This window comes from Chiloscyllium plagiosum, unplaced genomic scaffold (genome assembly GCF_037043375.1).
Source record: "Chiloscyllium plagiosum isolate Xiang-an unplaced genomic scaffold, Cpla_swu_hap1 HiC_scaffold_35, whole genome shotgun sequence".
NCBI classification, from domain to species: domain Eukaryota; kingdom Metazoa; phylum Chordata; class Chondrichthyes; order Orectolobiformes; family Hemiscylliidae; genus Chiloscyllium; species Chiloscyllium plagiosum.
This window is the reverse complement of record NW_028270173.1, coordinates 64,384,876-64,406,932: the sequence shown is the minus strand read 5'-3', so window position 1 is coordinate 64,406,932 and position 22,057 is coordinate 64,384,876. Positions and strand designations below refer to the sequence as shown.

Genomic DNA, 22,057 nt, shown 5'->3' with positions numbered 1-22,057 from the left:
CCCTCCTGATGCTGCCTGGCCTGCTGTGTTCCTCCAGCCTCCTGCCTGTCCCTCATGAAACTGCCTGGCCTGCTGTGTTCCTCCAGCCTCCTGCCTGTCCCTCGTGATGCTGCCTGGCCTGCTGTGTTCCTCTAGCCTCCTGCCTGTCCCTCCTGATGCTGCCTGGCCTGCTCGGTTCCCCCAGCCTCCTGCTTGATGTCTCCCAAACCAAGTTATTCCGGTGCAGCAGCAACACTGACATCTGCATACCAAAGTGGAAAATTGCCCAAAAGTAGGACAAATCCAACCCTGTCAATTACCGCCTCAACAGCCAACTGTGAGGTCGTCAGGAAAGTGATGGAAGGTGTTATTAACTGTGCTGTCAATGACACCCTGCTCAGTGATGGCCAGTTTGGGTTCTGCCAGGACCTCTGAGCTCCTGACCCCATTCCAGCCTTGGTTCAAACATGGACGTAAGAACTGAGGTGAGAGTGACAGCCCTTGACATCAAGGCTGTATTCTACTGAGTGTGGCATCAAGCAGCCCTCGCAAGACTGTAATTAATGGGTATCATGGGGCAAATTCTGCCACTGGTTGCTGTAGTCATATCTGGTACACAAGAAGATGGTCATGGTTATTGGAGATCAACCATCTGAGGTCCTGGACATTTCTGCAAAAGTTCCTCAGGGCCAAGCTATCTTCAGCTCCTTTATCAATGACCTTTCCTCTGTCATAAGGTCAGAAATGAAAATGTTCACCAATGATTGCACAATACTCAGCAGAACTGGAGACCCCTTGCCTACTGAATCAGCCCATGTTTAAATACAACAAGATTTGGACAATGTGGAGGCTTGGGCTAACAAATGGCAAATAACATTTGCATGACACCATCTCTAATAACGATAATCTAATCACCCCATGAGTTTCAATGGTGCAAGCATCTCTGAATTCCCTGCTGTCAATATCCTTGAGTATACCATTGATCAGAAACTCAACTGGATTGACCAAATAAACACAAAGGCGAGATGAACAGGTCAGGGGCGAGGAATCCAATGGATCCCACCTCTGACAGGCACACAAATGTCTCAATAGAAACATCCCATTACAAACAAAACTGTTATATGGTTTTGGTGTTTTAATTCCAGATAAGTTGGAAAGATTCAAAATGAAATGTTGTTTGCAAAGGTACCATCATGGGTGCAGTGTGGAGACTGTGCAGACACCTGTTTCACAGACAGGTTTTGTGAATAGTGTTTTGCTTTATTTTGATGAAAAATTGCTTTTAATGTATTGTTCAGTGTTACAATATACGGAGTTCTGCAGTGCATTAATGAATTGAATGATTCCAAACACTGTCCAAGGAGTATCATTCCCCAGTCTCCATCTGAGGATGTGATTGTCAGAGTGATAACTGTCTCAATTGGTTGGATGGATAGTTTGCAATGCTGAGTAACACCAACAGTGTGGGTTCATGTCCCACACTGGCTGAGGTTACCATTAAGGTCCCATGTTCTCACTCCTCTGACCTCACCTGATGCATGGTGACTCTCAGGTTAAACTACCACCACTCAACTCTCTGTAATGAGCGGGCAGCCCTATGAACCTCTAGGATGATGTTGACTTTACCTTTCCTCTGACTGGATGTGTCTATATTTGTTGTGTGTGACTGAATGTGAGTAGTGTCTCCATTTGTGTGAGTCTGTGCACTGTGATATGCATAATTACTGCCTGTTTCTGTTTGTTTTTGTCTCTGAATGTGTACATTGTTTGATGCAGTATGCCTCTGTCCACGAGAATGTAGCCATGATGTGGAGGAGCTGGTGTTGGACTGAGGTGGGCAAAGTTACAAATCACACACCACGTTATAGTCAAACAGGTTTATTTGGAAGTTTAAGCTTTCAGAGCGCTGCTTCTTTGTCAGGTATTGGGGCAGGATAATAGGGCACAGAGTTTATCGTGTCATACACTGATGTGATATATTGAAAAAAACCTAGATTGCTGTTAACTCTTTCATCTTTTCAAATGGGTTGCAGGTTTTGATTTGTTCGTATTTAAATCCCAGAATTTATTTCAAGTCAAGTTCCCGAGAGAATTTAAGGTTTCATAAAGAAAGCTGACATCACAGCTCAGACAATGCATCAAAAGTGCAGTTTAGAGTGTGTCTGTATTCCAACTTTGAGTCAGTCTGGTTTTATTTCCAAAATAGGAATCAATAAAATGGCTCTTGTGGGTTTGTTTATCTGTCTTGCTGTGTAATAACAGCCTGCAAGTTTCTATCGCTGTGGTCTCAGAAAAACAGAAAGCCTGGAACACGTTGTGTTTCACAATTTCTGTATCAATAAATGTACTTCAAGAATTAATTCATAATTTTGAAGCCTTCAAATTTGCTAGTTATGAAATACCTAAGTATTTCTAAGCGTTTTGATTGTACTCGGGTTTTGCTGTATGTAACTGAGAGATGGGGAGCTGAAGGTTGGTATTGCGCTGTTTGATTTGAAACCACAGAGGGTTTACTTGGTATCAAGTATTTCTCCATCTAACTCTCTCTCACTTTCTCTTTTGCCACTGCATATGCCTCTTTTCAATTTGAGTGTGATAAGGAGCACTTTAACAGGACCACTGTCCACTCAGACAGAATGATCTGTGGCCTAATGCAAAGGCTCACACCAGGATGGCTTTGCAGATGTGTTGTTTCTGCTTTTTACCCGAGGGATTAACCTTCTGCTGAGGACATTGCTCTCTTGGTATCGCGTGTTAATTATTACCAGCTAGTTTGGGGCCCATAGTTTTAAATTCATGGTTGAACTTGGAATATGCAGTTTGACCATAAAAAGCTTTACTGCCGGTGTCTGACAATGAACACCATCCTCGCTGCACATTAAAACACCCTAAATGTGACAAGTTTTAACAGCTAGGGTACTGAAGTGAATCTTGGAGACACTGAGACAAAATGACTGGGACAAAAATAAAATCTTTGCAAATCTTTGTTTTCAACAAAGCAATGGATTTGTGGATTAACAAATTGTAGAAAGACATTTTCATCCATCCTACCGAAGATGTTATTTCTATTCAGAGAAGTTGTGATGGTCTGGTGGTAATTTCACAAGACCATTAATCCAGAGCAATGGTCTGGGGATATGGGCTCACATTCCACAGCAGTTCATGGAATCTGTACTTAATACAAAAAGAATCTGGAACTGGGTGTACAAAAAAGTAATCTGCTTCAAAGTAATCTTCTGTTCTTACCTGCATGTGACTGCAGACCCACAGCAATGTGGTTGACTCTTAATTGCTAGCTGAAATGGCCCAGCCAGTCATGCAGGAGTAACAACTGCTAGAAAGGAAAAATGGTGCATATAAAAACTTATGGTCCACCTGACATAGACTTCAGAACTGGATCTGACAACAGATCTGTCACCAACCATCAACAAAACTGGATATATTATGTCCCATCGGCAGGGCAGGACAGGACCAGCAATGGTGGGGGTGATACAGTGGTACACGGGTCGGAAGATTTCATAGAAACATAGATTGACGTGTCACAGTAAAGGCTCTTCAGTCCATCGATGCTTGACTGTGATTGAATACAATACTACCTACACAAACCCCACGCTCCAGCATTAGGCCTGTGGCCCTGAATGTTATGAATGTTCACCCAAGTCCCTTTTAAATGTTGTGAGGTCCCCTGCCTCAACCACCCTCCCACACAGTGCATTCCAGATCCCCACTGCTCTGTGGGTGAAAATGCTTTCCCTCAAATACCCTCTAAACCTTCTGCTTTCACTTCCAACTAAGGGGAACAATTACTTTCAATCCACTCTGTCCATACAAGAGGGGTAACTTTTTCATGCAGAGTGTGGTGCATATATGGAATGAGCAGCTGGAGGAAGTGCTGGAGGTGGTGAGCATCATAACATTTAAAAGGCATCTGGATGGGTACATGAACAGGCATGGTTCAGAGGGATGTGGACCAAATACTGTCAAATTGGTCTTGGTCAGAATGGGATCTCTGGTCTGCACAGATGAGTTGACACTGAAGGGCCTGTGATTCTATATGAGCGGGAATCCATTGATTCAGTGCATATAAAATGAGAGTTTTGACGAGTCCTGGTGGTTGTTGGGCTCTTGTTTTACGTCACCTGCTATATGTCGTACTGTGCAGTAGCAAGGTTAGATAGAGTCATAGAGTCATCAAGTAAAGTAGCAGGGAAATAGACTGTTTGGCCCAAACTGCTCCATGGTGCCCACTCAGCATGTTCCAATTGTCTGCATTTGGTCCACATCCCTCTAAACCCTTCCCATACATGTACATATCCAAATTTTCTTTACTGTACCTGCTGAAACCATTTTCTCTGGCAGTCCATCCCATATAGGCACCACTCTCTGTGTGAAGAAGTTGCCCCTCAGGTCCTTCTTAAATCTTTCCCCTCTCACCTTAAATTGAAACCCTCTCATTTTCAATTCCCCATTCCTGGGAAAAAGACTATATGCATTCATCCTCTCTCTGTCCTTCATGATTTTAAACACCTCGATAAGGTCACCTCTCATTCCCCTCTGTTCCAAGGAATAAATTCCTATTATGCCCAACCTCTCCCTATAACTCTGGCCTACTTTAGTATTCCTGGCAACATTGTCATAAATCATTTTTGCACTCTTTCCAGTTTAACTATGTCTTTGTGGAACAGGGTGATCACATTTGGACACAATACACGTGGTGCGGCCTCACCAAACACTGAAACAACTGTAACATAATATCTCAACTCCTATACTCACTGCCTCAGCTGATGAAAGTCAGCATGCTCAATGTTTTATTCACTGCCCTGTCTACGTGTGACACCACTTTCAAAGGGCTATGTACTTGTACTCCTAGGTCCCTCTGATCCACAACACTCCTCAGGACCTTACCGTTTACTGTGTAAGTCCGTACATGGAATCCAGGGAGAACGAGTTGTTTGGAAACAAAATTGGCTCAAAGGTACAAGACAGAAGCTGTTTCTCAGACTGGAGGCCTGTGACCAGTGGTGTGCTGCAAGGATCAGTGCTGGCTTCAGAGCTTTTTGTCATTTATAGAAATGATTTGGATGTGCATATATGAGGCATGGTTAGTAAGTTTGCCAATGACACCAAAAATGGTACTGCAGTGGACAGGGAAGAAGTTATTTCAGAGTATAACGGGAACCTGATCAGTTAGGCTGATAAGTGGCAGATGGTTGAGATAAAGGTGAAATGATGCAATTTGGAAAGGCAAATCAGGGCAGAGCTTATGCACTTAATGGCAGGTCCCTGGGGTGTATTGCCGAGAAAAGAGACCTTGGGGTGAAAATTCATAGTTCCTTAAAAGGAGAGTCGCAGGTAGAAAGGGTAGTGAAGGTATCAGTTCATGTGCTTGTCTTTATTGGTCAATGCATTGAGTATAGAAGTTGGGATATCATGTTGTGGCTATATGGGACATTGGTTGGGTCACTTTTAGAAAGTGGCCCAACATTCATTTCCAGTCTCCCTGCTATAAGAAGGATGCCTTTCAACTTGAAATGATGCAGAAAAGATTAACAAGGATTTTGCAGGGTTTGAAAGTTTGAGCTATAGGGTGAGGTTGTATAGGCTGGAGTATTGGAGGATGAGGAGTGACCTGTTGGAAGTTTATAAAAGTGTGAGAGGCATGGATAGACTAAATAGCCAAAGTCTTATTCTCCAGGTAGGGAAGTTTGAAATGAGAGGACATTGACTTAAGGTGAGAGAGGAAAAATTTAGAAGCGACTTAAGCGGCAACTTTTTCACAGAGGGAGTGATGCGTGTATGGAATGAGCTGCCAGAGGAAGAGGTGGAGGCTGATACAATAACAACATTTAAAAGGCATCTGGATGGCTATATGAATAGAAAGGGGTAGAGAGATAAGGGCCAAATACTGGCCAGTGGGACTAAGTTAATTTTGGATATAAGACCATGGGACTATAAGACATAGGAGTGGAAGTAGGGCCATTCAGCCCATTGAGTCCACTCCACCATTTAATCATGGCTGATGGGCATTTCGACTCCACTTACCAACACTCTCCCTGTAGCCCTTAATTTCTGGTGAGATCAAGAATTTATGAAGCTCTGCCTTGAAGACACTTAACGTCCCTGCCTCCACTGTGCTCCACGGCAATGAATTCCACAGGCCCACCACTCTCTGGTTGAAGAAATGTCTCCTCATTTCCATTCGAAATTGACACCCTGTAATTCTAAGGCTGTGCCAATGGTCCTAGTCTCCCCCAAGAACGGAAACAAATTGTAAGTCATGCATTTATCTTCTAAGTTTCTATTAGATTTCCCCTCAACCTTCTAAACTCTAATGAATACAATTCCAGGATCCTCAGCCTTTCATCATATGTTAGGCCTACCATTCTTGGGATCATCCGTGTGAATCTGTGCTGGACACGTTCCAGTGCCAGTGTGTCCTTCCTGAGGTTTGGGGCCCAAAACCGGACATAGTAATCTAAATGGGTCCAAACCAGAGCTTCATAATGTCTTAGTAGCACATCACTACTGTTATATTGAAATAAATAAATACATTACATTTGCTTTCTTAAACACAGACTCAAACTGCAAGTTGACCTTCAGAGGATCCTGGACTCGAGACTCCTGGACAAACTTTAGAGAATTCAAGAGATATCCTCACCTGGATATCAGGTTAGTACGGAGGAGATGGACCAAAGGATCCGATTCCATGTGATATGACTCTATGACTATGATTCTAACTGCAGGTTTTCGAATAGTCCAGACAGTCAAATCATTCAAAACAAGAATAATCACATTCACGAGCATTTCCCAAGTTGAAACAATGGCTAATTTGCAAAGATCAGCTCATTCTGCTCATGGATTTCTTTACTGATTTCCATATCCCCCGAATTTGTTTCTCATTTGCTTGTGAGACGTGAGCACCTGCTGCCTATTTGTAGATGCCTTGTAAAAGTGATGCTGAGCTGCAGCAGCTGCAGAAACATGCTGTGGGTTGGCCCACAATGCTGTTAGGGAGAGGTTTGCGACCGAGCAACAGTGTGGGAGAAGGGGAAACCATTTTGCTGAGTGCTTTGACAGAGTCCAGCAGAGCCTCTTGTGTCAGGAGCAATGCTACATTCGCAGGGAGGTTTGGGGGTTAGGCCCCCATGAGCATCGCTCTGCCCATAAGGACCTCAAAAGGGGTCAGCCTCGTGGTCCAGGTTCACCTGGCCATGTAGAGTGTACAGGGCCAAAGGCAAGGTGCCTGGCCACGACAAACCCGACTCCAGGGTAATTTTACTCAGGGTAGTTTTGCCATTCATCCGCTCCACCATGCCTGAGGACTAGGGCTGAGAGGGGATGTGATATTTCCATGTAATACCCAGTGCCTTGCTAACATCAGCTGTAATGGTTGTAGTAAAGTGTGTCTCTTTATCGTTATTAATGCTACCTGGAATTCCAAATCCCTCATCAGGCATTTGATCACTGTACTAGCATCATCCCCTTTTGTAGCAAATGTTTCCACCCATTTAGAGAACATGTCTAGGATTACCAGATGTATTTGAAACCCTGTTTAGTTGGCATGTGGATACTGTCAATTTGCACCTGAGTGAAGGGTCCCTCTGGAATGGAAAAATGGTCATCCTTGGCCACGGGCTTGCCCTCATTGTTCTGTAGACATGTCAGACTGTGTGATACCAGCGCTAGGGCAGCAGCTGTAAAACCTGGTGCATCCCAGGTCTGTCACACAGCATGTATCATTCCCCCTTTTCCTGTGTGATCGACTCTGTGGGCTGCTGGTACCACGACATGCAAGTGGGACCTGGGACAAATGATGCATCCATCAGGGTGAACGAGCATTTGGAGAGTGGGGGATTCTTTAGCACCGATCTGGACCCAGCTGCCCTTCTCGGCCTGGCGAGCAGCATTTTGAGCTGCCTGCAATCCCTCGGTGATGTAAGGGGCTGCCAGGGCTGCCCGTGTTCTGTGAGCTTGCAACCCACATGTGGTGGGATTGAAGGTGGTTTTTCGAGCTGTTCGGACAGCGCTGTGACAGGATCATTGGCATTGGTATGGGCAGGGTCATCGGCATTGGTTTGGGCAGGACCATCGGCATTGGTGTGGGCAGCGCTTTTTATAACAGCAGAGGGCAGTAGAATGGCTTTTAGGAGATTGTTGCATGCTGCAGGGTCTCCCAGAAGAGGAAATGAAACCCGTCTTTTCCAGAGGGTACCAAAGTCTTCCACAACCCGAACGGCATACCCAGAGTCTGTGTAGACATCAGCAGAACTACCGTTGGTGAGGATGCAAGCTCTAGTGAGGGCAAACAGTTCCAGCAGCTTGTGCAGATGTTGTGTCTGTAGCGCAGTGGACTCGAGTGTCTCAAAAGAGTGTGCAGTCTGCATGACCCGCTAACGTCTGTTGAGCGGAGGGTCTAAATGAGGACCCATTGGTAAAGAGGACCAGGTCAGGGTTGCCTAATGGTGTCTCTGAGTGGTCAGGGTGCAGGGCTATAACGTGCTGAATTAAATGCGAACAGTCATGGTGTTCCGCGTGTGAATCTGCGATGATAGGAAGAAGGGTGAGGGGTTTCAAAATAGCAGCTCTTTGAGGGGAAAGGTTGGCACCGGATAGAAATGTCACCTCATTGCCTTTTCCCCTCGTGGCTGTGAAATGTTGGGTTGCTGCTGAATTAAGCAGCACGGCGACTGAATGGGGAACCGAAACAGTGCATGGATAGTCCAGCACAATAGAGGTGGACTTCTTTACCGTTACAGTGGTGGCTGCCACGGTTCGTAATCAGGCCAGAATTCCTCTTACACTAGGCACAAAGTAAAAGGCTACAGGGAGCCGGAGATTCCCACGCATCTGTGTCAAAATCCCAGACTCACATCCCTCTTTCTCAGTCACATACAGTTGAAACGGCTGTGTATAGTCAGGCACCCCAAGAGCAGGAATGGAAATTAAATACTGTTTTTGTTCCTTAAAAGCCTGTTCCATTTCAGGGGTCCAGTGCACCTTTGTTGGCTGTCTCGGTGAGGACGCCTCGCGGAAGGGTGCATCAGTGGCACGGTGGTCAGGTATCCAGTGCCTGCAGTAGGTCATCGTACTCAAGGAAGCTAAAAGGTCAGTTGGTGTCGTGGTTGGACGGAGCTTAGTGACGGTGGCTGTGCGTTCCTTAGACAGTGCTCTGAGGCCACGCTATAGTTTGTAGCCCAGGTAATGTACTGTGCCCTGGCAACGATGCATTTTCTCTCCAGAGACTTTGTGTCCATGTTGTGCCAGGCAGTGGAGCAGGGTGACAGTGTCCCCCATGCAAGCAGCAGTGGAGGTGGAGGCCTCTAACAAAGCGTCTGTGTATTGTAGCAAGATGTTTTGGTATAGCCAGTGGAGGGTCCTGATTGTCTGGTGTACTGCAGAGGCATATGCCATGAGGGTCTCCGTATGGCCTTGGGGAAGCCAGGTCCATGTGTATTGGGAGTCGAAGACAGATTGTTGCCATATTGACTGCAGTATAGCCCCCCCTGCTTGACTGTGGCATTATGTGGCAGGGTGAAGAGCACCAGGCCAGCATGACTCAAGTTGTGCCCACAGCGAGGCTGGAAGATCAGCCAGCACTAAGGGATGTTCGTAGGATGGTGTCATCGCAGAGAGGAGGGGATGGTGCCTAGTAAAGGTCGCCTCCACTGATGCGGGAGGGCAGGGCACGCAGAACACGGTGGGCACGGTGGCACAGTGGTTAGCACTGCTGCCTCGCAGCGCCAGAGACCCGGGTTCAATTCCCGCCTCAGGCGACTGACTGTGTGGAGTTTGCACATTCTCCCCGTGTCTGCGTGGGTTTCCTCCGGGTGCTCCGGTTTCCTCCCACAGTCCAAAGATGTGCAGGTCAGGTGAATTGGCCATGTTAAATTGTCCGTAGTGTTAGGTAAGGGGTAAATGTAGGGGTATGGGTGGGTTGCGCTTCGGCGGGTCGGTGTGGACTTGTTGGGCCGAAGGGCCTGTTTCCACACTGTAAAGTAATCTAATCTAATCTAATCTAATCTAAACACCTCCTGCCCTCGTCCGGCAACATGTAGTGACAGGGGCTTCCTCGGGTCAAGGGGCACAAAGTGCCGAGGCCGCTGTCATTGTCTAGTTACGGAGGATTCTCAACCGTTCATCGTATGTTAGGTCTACCATTCCAGCGATCATCTGTGTGAATCTCTGCTGGACACGCTCCAGTGCCAGCATGTCCTTCCTGAGGTGTGGGGCCCATAACTGGACACTGTATTCTACATGGGGCCTAACTAGAGCTTTATATAGTCTCAGTAGCACACTCCCGCTTTTACATTCCAACCGGCTTGAGATAAATGACAATAATACATTTACTTTCTTATTCATGGACTCAACCTGCATATCAACCTTTAGAGCATCCTGTACTAGCGCTCCGAGATCCTTTTGTACTTTGGCTTTATGAATTTTCTCACCGTTTAGAAACATATGCCTATGTTCTTTTTTCCAAAGTGCAAGACATTGCATTTGCACACATTGAATTTCATCAGCCATTTCTTGGACCACTCTCCTAAATTGTCTAAATGTTTCTGCAGACTCCTCACCTCCTCACTTCGTATCATCAGTGAACTTCACCAGAATGCCCCCAGTCCTTTCATCCAGGTCATTAATATATAAAGTGAACAATTGCAGACCCAATACTGAACCCTGTGGGACACCACTTGTCACCAGCTGCCATTCTGAAAAAGAACCTTTTATCCCAAACCTCTGCCTTCTGTCAGGCAACAAATCCTCAATCAATGCCAATAGCTCACCTCGAACACCATGGGCCCTCAACTTACTCAGCAGCCTCCTGTGAGGCACCTTATCAAAGTTCTGTTGGAAGTCTAGATAGACACCATCCATTGGGTTTCCCTGGTCTAACCTACCTCTTACCTCTTCAAAAAAATTCTAACAGGTTTGTCAGGCACGACCTCTTCTTACTAAATCCATGCTGACTTGTTCTAATCTGACCCTGCTCTTCCAAGAAGTTAGAAATCTCATCATTAACGATTGATTGTAGAATTATACCTACAAGTGTGGTTATGCTAATCGGCCTATAATTTTCCATCTTTGGTCTTGATCCTTTCTTGGACAAGGGGTGTGCAACAGCGATTTACCAATCATCTGGGTCTTTCCCTGACTCCAGTGATTTTTGAAAGATTACAACCAACGCCTCTGCTATTTCTTCTGCCACCTCCCTCAGAACTCTAGGATATAGCCCATCCTGGCCAAGGGGATTTATCAATTTTTTGACCTTTTAGCTTTTCAAGTACATTCTCTTTTGTAATGGTTGCCATACTCAATTGATGCAATCCGATAGGATTCACAACCAAGCACTCATCATATTAATGCAATAGCCTTGTCGAGATGCTTATGCATGACATGGTTAGTTAGAGGCAAATGCTGGACTCCAAATTAGACAAACAAGAGGCTGGAAAGAAGGGTTATACCCGAAACCTTGACTCCTCCACCTTCTGATGCTGCCTGGCTTGCTGTGTTCATCCAGCTTCTTGTTTGTCTACAATGCATGATAAGGGCTAAGTAAGAAAATGGGATGCCTCATTGAGAGTCTGAGCGAGCAAAAAGTTATAGTGTCATAGAGATGTACAGTATGGAAACAGTCCATTTGGTCCAACCCTTCAATACTGACCAGAAGCGTATGTTTCTGTGCTGCATATCTCGGTGATTCTATAACAGTTTGCTCGGTCAACCTCTCAGTTAGCCTGGCTGGCACACACCCATTGAGAACATATCATATTAACCTTTTTATTTATTTAGCCACTTGTCACACATTATCATGAATAGAATTACATTAATAGAATGAAATACCCATGTCTGAAAATGTTTCCTTCTCATTGCTCTCATTCATATTTCGAGAGAAATAGACTCATATCTGTAATGATGTGGTCAGGTGGCCAGCAACAGAAATGGCTGCGTGACTGGTTCAGACCAACAGTCAAGCATGCTGGGTATTTTGGTCAAGCTACTTTCAACTCTAACCTCAGTTAAAATTGCATCCAGGACATGTTGCTGCCTGTAGTTTTCTGTGTTGACAAACAAAGGGAAATGTTATGGTGTTATGACACAGGGTAACCACCCCCTGTTAATTTAAACCGGCAACACAGAAAAGATTTCTCCCGTGTAGTAATAAGGTACTGACCACTCGGCTGCACCTCCTGGTCTCTGAACCTCTTTGGAGCATTGCGTGAAAGAAAAAGGTTCGACATCAATATCTGAGCTGACTTCAGTTTGAAAGCGTGTGTCCTGGTGTCATTTCTGGCGGGAGACAACTCGGATTCCACACTGGGTAAAGTGTGTAACTGTGAAGGTTAGGACACCAGGAGGGAGTCAGTGCAATCAATTTAACGTTCATGAGCAGTTCAGTGTGAGCACAAAGTTACTGACAGTTTCTGCTTCATTGTTCTCATCGCTGTCCCTCCGTCTGAGCACAGGATTCCCACTGAATACTCACTGATGCTGTGATAAGGCCTGCACGGCAAACGAAGAGCGTTCAATGGGATGTTGCCATTCTGGAATGTTATGTTGCATTCTGAAATAGAGAAAAAAAACACATCACATTCCACAAGTTCTCTCTGAATTCCATCATTTCTCCTGGGGAAGGTGCTTTGGTTGATTGCTGAGTTGCCACAGTTCCTGCCCCTGATTAATGCTTTTACATACACCGGATACAAACATAAATAAAATCTACTGCATTTATAACTGTTTTATACCACTCTCTTGATTCTGTTTCCGGTGTAGGAGAAATCCAGCTCCTGTTCTCATGACTTGCCCTCATTATATTTCATCCATATGTGAATGAATAATTGTTAGTCCATACGATATATATTAAATCCAATTGTGTATGTTCGTGTGAGAGAAAGTGTGACTGTGTGCGTGTCTATGTGTGGGTGAGTATGAGTGTGTGTCAGTGTGTGTGTTGCGTGAGTTAGAGTCAGTGTGTGTGTGTGGGTGAGCGTATCTGTGTGTATGTCTTGTGTGAGTTAGAGTGAGTGTCTGTATGTGTGTGTATATCTGTGAGTGTGTGTTGGGAGAGTTAGAGTCAGTGTGTATGTATAGCTGTGAGGATGTGTATATGTGTGTGTGTATCGGCGAGTGTGTGTGCGTATCTGTGAGTGTGTGTGTCTGTGTGTGTTGTGTGAGTGCCTGTGTGTGGTTGAGTGTATTTGTGAGTTTGTGTGTGAGTGTATCTGTGTGCGGGTTGTGTGAGTTCAAGTATCTGTGAGTGTGTGTGTGTATCTGTGTGTTGGTTGTGTGAGTTAGAGTGTCTGTGTGTGTGAGTGTATCTGTGAGTGTGAGTGTCAGTGTGTGGGTGAGTGTATCTGTGAGTGTGAGTGTCTGTGTGTGGGTGAGTGTATCGTGAGTGTGTGTCTGTGTGTGGGTGAGTGTATCTGTGTGTGGGTTGGGTGAGTGTGAGTGTCTGTGTGTGGGTGAGTGTATCTGTGAGTGTGAGTGTCAGTGTGTGGGTGAGTGTATCTGCGAGTGTGAGTGTCTGTATGTGGGTGAGTGTATCTGCGAGTGTGAGTGTCTGTGTGTGGGTGAGTGTAACTGTGAGTGTGAGTGTCAGTGTGTGGGTGAGTGTATCTGTGAGTGTGAGTGTCTGTGTGTGGGTGAGTATATCTGTGAGTGTGTGTGTGGGAGTCTCCCTGTCTTTCTGTGCTTCGGGGATAATTGGGACGGTGACACTTGGAGCTCTGTCTCAGACTCAGCGGGATGATCTCAGGAACCCCGGTTGATGGTGAAACTACAGCGAGGGGATAACCTCCCTGGTATTAATAACCAGTTTGATTCCGTGCTGTATCACAATGTTTTCAGTACTTTTCCAGACATTCCATTGTGCAGAAAACAAGTTGAACACATCTCCAGGTAGCTCCGTGTTAACTGCAAAAAGAACCGTTTCCTCAGCCAATCCAGGCTGGTGCAGTTCCAACAGGCAAAACAGGCTGGTTTTGCTCTAGGCCAGTTATTTTACATATTGTTTCGATCACCAATTGTCGCGGCCATTTAACCCTTAACAATTAATCGTTAATGGTCCGGTTTGAATGTATCATATTTAGCCCAAAACCACACACCCCCCTTTGCTATCTTCAATCCAGCTGTTCAAAACCTTCTAAAAGCCGATACATATGGTTCAAGAGCTGCAGGGTAGTTACACGTACAATACACTTTACTGGTCTTTAGACGGGTACATAAAAATAAGAGGCAGACAATTCACTAACAACTGGATGCCTTTCACGCCATCTGCTGACGGCGTGAAAGGAAGCCCACATTTTCTTAAATGCCTCACAGGGAGGAAACCGACTCAATCCCTTAGTGGATGGTCACACATTTACCACCTCCCATTCTTTAATAATATGGTTTATGTTTGATTGTGTCATAGGTAAGATAAATGTTGTCCCGACATAAATTGATGGGCGGATCCTTTCTCTTCTCATTAAGCTATGAGGTGGAGGAGTCGGTGTTGGACTGGGGTGGACAAAGTTAAAAATCACACAACACAAGGTAATAGTCCAACAGGTTTATTTGAAAGTACTAGCTTTCAGAGATGAAGGGACAGCGCTTCGAAAGCTAATACAATACTTCCAAATAATCCTGTTGGACTATAACCTGGTGTTGTGCGATTTTTTAACTTTGTCCACCTTTCGTCCAACACCAGCTCCTCCACATTCAGCAGAGCACACAGTTCTCCCGGTGGACAATTGACATTAACTTGTGATGAGTCTTATGCCTCCCCTGGATTCCACCCCATGGGGAAAGTGTTCAGGTAACGGCAGTCCTTGTGCCACACAAAGCAGGAGGAAACACAGGCGCCAAAGCGGCCACCTCATCCTCAACTGGGGAGAACAAAAACAGTTTCTGTTCTCAATGTGCTGTAATATCTGCAATCCAATCCTCCCGTTTCAAGAGGTTTTTTTATTCCCCCAACTGACCACACTGGAATATTTCCCCCCACCGCCCCCCGTGGTAATATCCAACAAGTGATCCTCTGCCCCTAAGCCAACACTTTCCCGGAAATGACTTTGTGGGAGTGAATCCGCACCTTGTCCCTATTACAGAGATCGCTCTCTTGTGGCCAAAAATAAATTGTCTACTGGTATTAATGACCATTTTCCTCGTCCAGTTGTCCCAAGATTCAAGTAAGTTCTTCACTTTATATTCCACTTGAGGCAGGACCTGTGACCATAATATGAGTAAGTGTGTGAGTGTCAACTGTTTGATATAGAGTCATAGATTAATACAGCACCTGCTGCTTTACAAGCCCATTCATATATTCTACTGCCCTGCTCCCCCTGTGTACAAGTAATGTGGTCTACCCATTGGATCCCATTGTCAAGAGCCCATTGTTACACTGCTTACCCATTTTCAGTTGGTATTCCCATTGATTCCCCATGTTGTAAAATCAGACCTTTTCTGGTACTGGCTTCGTCTACTTTCACACAAGGGTATGGCATCACCGGGCCAGAGTATGTGCTTACTGTGTTCAATCATACAAATAAATTTGTTACAAGGGCAACTGTCTAATTGAGATCTGGCCAGTTCCTGTATCTTTATGAGTAGGTACTAAAGGTCTCTTCTGCAGAAGGAAATGTTTCAGCTGTTGTCAGGTGTTGCATTGCTCCACTGCTTCACTGGTGACGTCATGAGTCAATGGTATCCCTCGCTCCAGTGCCCAGTGTTTGGATCCTGAGCTACCCAAATGTATGTGGTGTCTCAGAGATTTGGTAGGTGTCCACTAGGCGAACTGTTCGTACTCCTCTTTGGGTAATTAGCTGGAGAAAGCATATCTTTGTAAGGCTACCATCTGTCTTAAATGTACGGGCCTGGTGATGCCATACCCCTGTGTGAAAGTAGACCAGTACCAGAAAGGGTCACATTCCCTGATTTTGTAACATGGAGAATTAATGTGGCATCTGTGATGCTAGGGACCACTGGAGAGACGGTTAACTGGAGAGACTGTTTACCTCTCTTTCCCTCTCTCTCTCCCTCCACCTCTCCACATCTATTGTTCTTTTCCATTGTCTCTCTCTGCCCTTCTATCTCACTGATCTTCTGCTAATCTCTGCATCTCTCTTTCTCCCTGTGCCATGCATGCTCCGATTGCAATGATTTCTTTACACCTTCCTCAAACTGTGTCTTTGTAGCATCTCCTCTGTGGGATAGTACCTTTCCTTCGCTGATTTGGTTAAATGGGTCCTGTTTGATTGTGGCCTAGTCAGGCTCAAACAGGTTTGCAGCCTTTGCTACCTGAACCACCCATTGAATATTGACAGAAAACACGTGACCTGCAACATATTGCAGACAGGGCTCTGTAAAGTGTGAATTATAATTTCAAACTGCGAATCATTTCTATAAGTTCGCCATTTCCCAGCACAATGGCTCTTTAGTTTGTTCAGTACGATAGATTTGACTGTAACTTCAGTCAATGTACATTCAATTTCATTTAAAGAGTATCCAAGTAATCAGTTGCACAAGAGTGAGGCTATAAAATGGATGGAGAGAGAAAATGAGGAATTTCAGGTCTGGGCGTGTGTGCAATACAGGGGGAACGGTCGGGCAATTAATATAGGCTGGGGACGATGGAATGTGGGGCGCACCAGTTTTGAGTCAGTGCACAACTGCAGATGGGATCATATTGACTATCACTGGCAGAGATAAATGTTGGCAAGGAGAATGCAAAAGAAATAGCTCTCTCAACCATAGTTTGTGGAGACTCGCAGATTGATCCAGAGCGGTCTTCCTGCATGGTAAAGTCCTTGTTCATAAAAAGATGTAAAACTTGATGAAAAATACACACCCATTAGAGAGTGCAAAAATGGGGGTCAGAAATGCAGAGACAGAAACTGATTCAGCGCGTCTGAGTTAAACTGAGATAATGAGGGCAAAGCATGCAATATGGAGATCAGTATGGACAGAAACAATTAGAAATAATGTGAGAAAGGGAAAAAGAAAGAATGCGCTGAAAATGCAGAAGGAAGAAACAGAGAGAGGGATTAGACATTGTCAAGCAACAGAAGTGTTGTTCCTGGTGTTAGAACAACTTTATGGGCGGCACGGTGGCACAGTGGTTAGCTCTGCTGCCTCGCAGCGCCAGAGATCCGGGTTCAATTCCCGCCTCAGGCGACTGCCTGTGTGGGGTTTGCACATTCTCCCCGTGTCTGCGTGGGTTTCCTCCGGGTGCTCCGGTTTCCTCCCGCAGTCCAAAGATGTGCAGGGTCAGGTGAATTGCCCATGCTAAATTGCCTGTAGTGTTAGGTAAGGGACAAATGTAGGGGTATGGGTGGGTTACGCTTCGGCGGGTCGGTGTGGACTTGTTGGGCCGAAGGGCCTGTTTCCACACTGTAAAGTAATCTAATCTAATCTTAACTCTGAGCCCAGATCTCACCCAATCATATCTCATGGCACCTTTTGCAATGTTACCTGTTAGATCATGTTGGGAATTAGGTCCTGTGCTGTTTCATGCATTACAAACCTGTGAATATTTAGGATTTAATTAATTGCGTCAAAGTTCCCAAAGGTATCAGTCAATAAAATGCCTAAATAGTTTTAACCAGTTTATTTTCGCTGGTAAGCTGCTGGAATGTTTATGTGACTGAGAGAAAGGGGAAGATCTGGCTTCTTGCTGAGTAACCGTTGCTTGAATGTATATTGGCTCTTTGAAAAACATATCTCAAATTCTCTCTCTCCCTCCCAATATAAAATTTTAGTTTTGCAAACTGTGACATAATGAGAAATTCTTCAACAGAATATTCCCCACTGCATGGAACAGACTGAAGCCTGTCCTACAGGATTCACCTGAATGGTGGCTGTGCATGACTTGCTTTGGTTTCTTCACCCAGGGTTTAATTTCCTGGTGTAGACACCTTTTGGGTTATAGTCAACCTATATTTTGCAGTTACAAATACTCACAGGCTGGCATGCTTACCTGGATACCCCAAACACTGCTGCTGCTCAAACAAATACATGCACACAGAGACAAACACACTTCATTTATTTACATGCAGATAGACAACACAGCCACATTGACACAGCCTCAAAAACGTACACTGCTATAGAATCACAACCATAAACAGACTCAGAAGCCAAATGTTCTTGCACATATACACGCTCTCATACAGACCTAAACACATGCAGACATACAACGCAAAGACAGACAAATAACACACCGTACAACAGATGGATAGAACACATACAGAGAGACAAGATACACACATTGGGAGACCAATGACAGGGAGAGCCATACAGACACATACACACACATCTATACAAATATATGCAATGATACAGAAAAGCTCACACACACGCCCACATAGACATGCGTGCACAAAGAGATTTAGATGTATGTTGCCACGGTTGGAGAGCTGAGGTTACAGAGAGAGGCTGGATAGGCTGGCGCTAGATCCTCTGCAGTGTTGAAGGCTGTGGAATGACCTTACGGAAGTTTATAAAACCATGTACGTTTTTAAACAGAGAGTGGTACGCAAATGGAATGAATTGCCAGTGGAAGTGGTTGAGGTGGGTACACTAACAATACTTCAAAGGCATTTATACAGATAGATGGATAGGGAAGGTTTAGAAGAATATGGGCCAATTGCAGGGAAATGGAATTCGTGTGAATGGATATTTTGGTTGGCATAGATCAGTTTGGGCTGAAGGGCCTGTCTCTGTGCTGTCAGACTCAATGACTCTATGAGGGGCATGGTCAGGGGAATAGGCACTGTATTTTCCCAGATTAGGAGAGTTCAAAACTAGAGAGCATAGGTTTAAAGTGAGAGGGAAAAAAAATAAAACCTCTCTAAGGGGCTACATTTTCATGCAGAGAGTCGTGTGCACATGGAATGAGCTGCCAGAGGGAGTGGTGCAGGCTGGTACAATTATAAATGTTAGGTGTTGCATTTTAGGAAGGCATATCTAGGCAGGAGTTATACACATAATGGTGGTGCCTGGTAAATGTCAGCAAACAAAGAGAGCTTGGAGCACAGATTCATAGTCCCCTGAAGGTAGAGTCAGAGGCAGACAGGGCAGTGCATTGAGTTTATTGAGTGCATTGGGGTGGCATGTTGTGGCTGGACAGGACAATGATGAAACCATTTTTAGAATACTGCACTCAGTTCTGGTCTCCCTGTTATGGAAAATGTATTGTTCAACTTGAAAGTGTTCAGATAAGATTAACAAGAGTTGGAGGGTTTGAGCTACAGACAGAGAGGCTGAGTAGGCTGGGGATGTCTTCTCTGCCGTTTTGGAAGCTGATGAGTTTATATAATCATGAGGGGTATGGTTAGGGCAAATAGACAAGGTCTTTTTCCCATGGTATGGGAGTCTAAGCATAGAGAGCATAGATTTAAGGTGAGAGGGGAAAGATGTAAAAGGGAACTGAGGGGCAAGATTTTTATGCATAGAGTGGTGTGTGTGTGTGTGTGTGGAATGAGCTGCCGGGAGACTGGCACAACTGCAATATGTAAATTTGAGCTAGATTTTTGATATCTTGTCAGCATTGAATGAGTTGAACCAAAGGATCTGTTTCTGTGCAATACATCCCTGTGACCCTGTACCAGTGCATAATGACTTGGGGCTCTGAGTTAACAAGTGTAATTAGATCTGTACACTGCAATCCTCCCAGCCAATACATCCCTCTGGACATCACTGGGCATTTTCTTCCAAGGGAGGAGAAAACCCTCCCTCAAGAGGAATGTAAGATAGTATACCGCTGCAGCACTAGAAAAATCTCTACATGATTTGTCAGTCTGGTAAAAGCGCAATACGAAGGTACATGCTTGCTACAGTGTAACACTCACAGCCTGGGAATCTGGTTAATATCTATAACCCTGCCATGGTCAAGGGGAAATAGCGTGATCTATTAAGAAATCAGTGGGAGGAGAACAACCCAAAATCATCTCCAACGTCAATAATAGACAAGGCCACAGCCTCGGTCAATGAAACATAATGTTGTCGATGATCTCCGGAGGGTAGCTGGAGGGAGTTGATGTGCTCGGTATGACGTTTAAAATAATAAAAAAAGAAACCTCATCAGTTAAATTCATGTCTTGATTTATGCTAAAATCAGAACTTTGATCTGACTTATGCAGCCGTTTCAAGTGAGATAAACTGCCAATCAAATCATCTTAATGCAGAAGGGAAACACCTCATCATAACGTGCAAGTGTAGAGCTCGCTATTCTCTGAGTGTGGTCCATTGAGGAACTCGGTGGAAGATGAAGACCGCATTGCTTTTGATTCTTTTGGTCATGAGTGTGTCCTGCATTTCTCCAGGAAACGGTGCTCTGAGTCGTAATCAGCAAGGTTTGTTAATCTACCAAATCAGTCAGGAGCCTCTTTTTGTTGGAGTTTGTCTTAAATACGTGTTCCATTATCTTTGACCATCGTCACTTGATTGTTACAATTGAACTGCTGCTTTTCGAGATGAAACAAAGTGATGTAAACCAGTTCCAGAATAATTCCCTGACCTTTGAGTTAATATTTGAATGTTGCGGTGTAATGCTGAGTGTTGTGAACTAACCCAGTCAGAACAGGAATGTCAAAATCAATAACTGAGCAGCAGTGTTGATCAATGGCTTTCAGCACTTTGACTCCATACAGGGTTCCATACAGATGAGCGTAGTGCTGTTCAGTTCATCCTTGCCATTGACAATGAGAAACAAGGTGAACTTTTCTGCCACTGCAGATTCCACAGACACAATAACATCAGATCAATTGTGCTTTTTAATGACTTTAGTGCACAGGTACTACAGGGGGGAAAACAATCAAAACAGACATGAGCCTGTTTGGGAACGTGAACAAAAGCAATGAGAGGAAATTGTTTAAAACATGTGGATTTAATTTTATTAATAATAAAAGATTGCCTCCCACAGTTCGAAGATGAACTGACCATGCTTCATTGCCGCCGGTGACCAGGAATGTGCAGGCTGGGTGGATTAGCTATGGGAAATGCAGGGTTCCAGGGTCCTGCATGGGTCACTGTTGATGGGCTGAATGGCCAGCTTCCACAGTATGGGGATTTTCTGATTCTGTGGTTAGCCTGGCAGAGATGTAAATACATGGCAAGGAGCTAAATCAAGAAAGAAATTGATTTAAAAAGTACCCTCTCAGTGGCTGGGTCTCTGTCTGCCTCACTGAGAGTCAGAGTGAGCAAATTGTTGATTTACCACCGTGCAGCAAATACCAGACCAGACCAGAGCTGCGCAGCTGGAAAGCCTCAGGTGGGTAATTGGAAATTCCAGGAACTTTCCTGTGGGCTGATTTTCCAAGACCCACTTCAGGTAATATGGTACCGAGCATTGAGCAGCATCTCTTGGTCTCTGAACCTCTTTGGAGCATTGTGTTAAAGCAAAAAGGTTCCACATCAATATCTGAGCTGATTTCAATGTCTGGCGGGAGAGAATTCGGATTCCACACAGGGTAAAGCGTGTGAGGGTGAAGGGTAGGACACCAGGAGGGAGTTGGTGCAATCCTTCCAGTTTAATGGTCATGAGCAGTTCAGTGTGAGCACAAAGTTACTGACAGTCTCTGCTTCACTATCCTCATTGCTCTCCCTCTTTTCGAGCACAGGATTCTCACTGAAGACGTTTTCTGCTTGGATTTTAGGTCTCGGCAGTATTTTTAGAAAACGTTCTGCCGGCTGCAAGGAAAGTGAAGAGCTTTCAATGGAACATTGCCAAACTGGAAATTCATGTTGCATTCCTAAATAGAGAAAAAACACAGCGACTTCCACAAGTTCTCTCTGAATTCCATCATCCCTCCTGGTGAAGGTGCTTTGTTCGATTCCAGTTCCTGTCCCTGACTTTTGTTTTAGGTTAGATTCCCTACAGTATGGAAACAGACCTTTCAGCCCAACAAGCCCCATTTGTTCTGATTTTGCTGCTCAATGTTTTAACAGTGAGGCATTTTAATCACCAACAGAGCCCGCAGGTGTCTTTGTGATAACTGGAATGGGGCGAAACACAAAGATCCTAGGATAGAGATTCACAAGAAATCTATGAATTTGCTATTTGTTATCTTGGGCAATTTCATATTGTTGTGGGACATCTTCCTGT

At 44.8% G+C, this 22,057-nt stretch overlaps 1 long non-coding RNA gene across 2 annotated transcripts in view; it reads left to right on the top strand.

Moving 5' to 3' along the window:
• LOC148141063 (uncharacterized) overlaps positions 1–21,666 on the top strand; it is a 41,852-nt gene extending 20,186 nt beyond the window's left edge. Inside the window, exons 2-3 of one of the 2 annotated variants that reach the window (XR_015752978.1) lie at positions 6,555–6,648; positions 21,609–21,666. This is a non-coding gene — a long non-coding RNA (uncharacterized LOC148141063). Of the gene's footprint in view, positions 1–6,554; positions 6,649–8,963; positions 9,066–21,608 lie in introns of those variants that run through there. The other variant, XR_015752977.1, reaches the window with a different exon arrangement.
• The last annotated feature ends 391 nt before the right edge of the window (positions 21,667–22,057 follow it).